The sequence below is a fragment of the Anguilla anguilla genome, chromosome 3 (genome assembly GCF_013347855.1).
Source record: "Anguilla anguilla isolate fAngAng1 chromosome 3, fAngAng1.pri, whole genome shotgun sequence".
Taxonomy (NCBI): Eukaryota; Metazoa; Chordata; class Actinopteri; order Anguilliformes; family Anguillidae; genus Anguilla; species Anguilla anguilla.
The window spans coordinates 33,960,074-33,964,294 of record NC_049203.1 but is presented as its reverse complement, the minus strand read 5'-3'; positions in this window follow the sequence as shown (position 1 = coordinate 33,964,294).

The window sequence follows — 4,221 nt, the reverse complement described above, 5'->3', positions numbered from 1 at the left end:
ACATTTGAGCCTTTTATTATATGTTTTCTGTGGGAGTTTTAAATGTCTTTGGACAGAGGTCTTTTAAAAAGGCACGTCTAATATAAATAAGTCTGCACTTGAGACACAGAAAAACGCCTACTGAAAGTCTTTTTTCGCAGGTTTTATTTAGAGAAATCTCCAGAGTGGGCTGTTTTCATCTTTCTTGTTACCGCCTCTGTGGGACACAAAGCTTACTATTTTCCAAATGTTCGAATAGCTTCTGCTGACGTTTATGTACCATGAAAGTGACAGGTAAGGACAAACGTGCAGTTTTATAACATGAAGCCTATAGTCACCCTCACCTTCAGTTGAATATTAAAGGTTAATTAATTATTTTAATTTATATTTATAATCTGTTTTACAAGAGAGATCTGACCATGTGGGAGGGCAATCAATAAAAACATTTACATCACAAATATTTTAAATGAACAGTACAAAACACAAAACCAGAGCCCAACATTATAGCTTCTGTAACCAGAATTAGCACAATTCTGTTCAGAAACAATTGCAGCTAGCTGAAAGAATGTCCGCTATCTACCATTTAAAGTCTGATAATGAAATAAGGGACTGATGCTGGAGATTAGCCTGAATCTCATTCCATGACCATGGAAATAAAACAAGCTCTTTTTCCTGCCTCTGCATGAACACTGGGGACCTTAAAATGCAACCATTTATGTAATCTTAAATTGTGTCTGCGTTCCAAAAAAAAAAAAAAAAAAAAAAAATTTGAACAAATATACATTGGCAGTTTCCCTAAAATGGCCTAGTAGATCTGAGCATACCAATCTTGCATCCTTCTTGTAGGAAGGGATGTAAAGCCAGCCAGACTACATAAGGTACAGTGATGGGTTCTGTCATCTGTACTTGTGATACATCTCAAAGCAGCATGATACAGTGGGTCAAGTTTTGATGAAGTAGAAGGACAAGCAAATCTGTAAATAGTATCATCAAGAATAAGATAGCAACGAGCCTTTTTACTAGTACTAGCAACAATTTAACTGGTACAAAAAACCCAGTGTGAACTTAAATGTTTCGGTAAGACGTTCAATATGATGTTTGAAATTAAAATCATTGTCCAACCATGCGCCCAGATAATTATATCTGTCAACACACTCGATAGACACACCAAGGGTGTTTATGGAGAATTATGAAATATTTATAACCCCAGGGTAAAAAACATAGCCTTCCTCTTGTTAGCATTTAAAAACAACTTTAAGTCAATTGAAGCATCCTGCTAAGAGTTAAAATTTAACTAACAAGTTTGCAAAATCAGCCACCTGAGAAGGGGCACAGGCATACAGAATCATGTCATCAGTATACAATTGGTATCTAGAATGCTTAGTTTGACCACAAATATTATTTATATAAATAAGGAAGAGCAAAGGCCCGAGAATCGACCCTTGCGGCACACCCTTGTTTAGAACAATGGAATCTGACCAAACATTACCATGCTTTACAAATTGTGTTTTGGCGAAAAGACAACCCTGGAACCATTTTGCTGCTTTACTTTGAATACCAGCACTAAGCAAAGTGTTAGTTTAAAAAAAAAAAAAGATCCACAGTATCAAAAGCTTTAGTACGAATATTATTGTATTGTAAGCAGAGTTAAACGCACCCACCCATGTCAATTTCCGCTTTATTGGATTTTCCGACAAAATTTTTTGAAAAACCTTTTGCAAACTAGTCCTAAGCTGTTTTATTGATCATCATTACATTTGGCTAGTATCATCTTGAGATTACTGTGACCAAATGTTATTAAAAGATAGTCGCTGGGTCAAACAATATGGCCACTGTAAATAAACACATTTGGTGGCGAAGACACCAAGGAAGTGAAGGATTATCGCCACAATGCTTTATTGTATTGATGGCAAACTTGGTATCAGGAAGGCATAAGGGGTATGCTCCAAGCAGCATGAAACTTGACTACTTGTGGTGCAATACCAGGAAAAATCTCTATATGCCGATTACTCCGCAAGGAAAAGAAACATTTCACCCAAACATTTTTGTGGACCGTTGCAGTAAAGAATCCTAACTGAGAAATTAAATGCACTTGGTGTCGGCCATTTTATTTTTTGGCCATGGGGGCCACACACTTTTATGAAATTTGGTCACTTGGTGCAGCTATACCAAAAACAAGTTTAAACAGCAATCACTCCTAAACAAAAGCAGATATTCCAACCAAATTCTGGGGGGAACACAACAGTAACAGGTCCACATTGGGCAACAAACAGAATTGGTCACATGGACGTCCAGTAGCACTTGGCCCCAATACATTTATTATTATTATTACTGTATATTTAATCATTGGAATAAAATCCGCTTTATTGCTTGTAGCCTATATTGGGCCCGAAAAACATACAATTATTAAAGCATGATTTATCTGTAGGCACATGTGCATGGAGGAAGTTAGTTCAAGCAAATCCACTGAAATTCAATGGTTAAATGATTTTAAAGTATGATCTGAATTAAATTAAACATACTATTACCAGTATCACTTCTAGGACACAGAAAACATCCTTCATTCACAAGAATATTCTAAAATGATCCATTATTGTGGATACCCTAAAATATGTGGACTGTGTATGAAAAGGATGTAATTCCTACACAGATCACCCAATCTGGATGTGACCTAAATTACCCTGGATGTAAATACCCTGAAATTAAAGGTGACAGTCTGCACTTTAACCTCTTATTCATTGCTTTATTTCAAATCCAATATGCTTGAGTACAGTTAAACAACATAAATTCTGTCACTGTCCCAATTCTTTTGCATTTAGTATGTCATGTGATTAGATTATCGCATATGTAAGGTGGTCATTTGTAGCTGGCAAAGTTTTTTTATGTTATCAATAAAAAATTTTAAAAAACTTCTAACTGAAAAATATATCCAAACACTACCTTTCTCCACAATAGACATGCTTGCCATCAGGGATGACTGATAACATCGGACCAGTTTGAGGTCAAAAGTATCTCTTACTCTAGCTGAACTATGTCTCAGCCAAGCACCAGTCCAGACACTGACCTCTGCAAAGTTCCAAAGACAGCCAATGTCTAAGTTAATTGTTTCGCAGCTAATGGAAAAAATATCGCTTTTCTCTAATTGAGCAGTGTCTCAACCTCTCTAAGTGCCAAGAGCAATCTGTCAGCAAAAGGATCTTCATTGTGTTGATGCTACTGCAGAAAAGGCAACAATGTTGTGGCAAGATGACCTGGGGAATACTCCTGGGTCAATTGGTGTCAAACTGCATGCGCATCGCCTTGCCTAAAAGGCTAGCCCAAAACCAAACTCAACGTATCCCAAATATTCTAGCAGAGATTGGAGTGGGGGGGGGTAAAGCGTCCCCCGCAACTTGAAACAACGGGAACATGACCCAGGTCTGAGCAGTCAGCGGCCAGACAGACAGACATTCAGGCGGAAGATCACCCTCTTCAGCGCCGTCGAGCTCAGCTGAGGGCGGCCGCCATCTGAATGCTAATGTGCGACAGGGGGCTAATCTCCTTGTAATCACAAAGCTTTTCTTTGAGCGGGTCCTTGTCGAGTCGCGGGGAAAGGGGCAGCTTTACCAGTTTGAGGCTACATCAGCTAACATGATGATCCACTAATGTGTGATGCAAAACAGCCTGGCCCTTTGTTCCCCCGTGCCAGAGGCCGAGGGCTGTCCTCTGATTGCCTGTGTCAGGAGGCAGCCCCACCACAGAGGCATCTTTGTGCCACATCAAAGGGGGAGGAAGTTCGCCGCTTCGACCGCTGCCTTCATGTGCATGAGCAAGGCAGTTGGAGGGCTTTTAAGTTCCAATTAAGTGAAAATCAAACCGTTCAACGAGTGCACCTTTAACCCCCCTATATGGCTTTCTGAGCACACAGCAATTTGTCTTGTGTAAAACTAGTCTGAAATGTACAGCCAAATCCAATCATTAACTGACCACAACAGCAGCCAGCCACAATAATGGATTACTTCATATGCCATTATAATTCTACAGACATTTTGGATATTTCTCCTGTGACCTCAGTGCTCTCTAATGCCCCCCCCCTCCCCCCCGACTTGCAGCGAATGATTGCAGCATATTTATTTCCAGTATAAAAATGATAATCCAATCTCGTATTCTAACACACACATCTCTTACCATGAATAAATGTGCACATGTGCAAAGGGACACATACATGCACACACAGTACAAACTGATAAACTACCAAAGCGG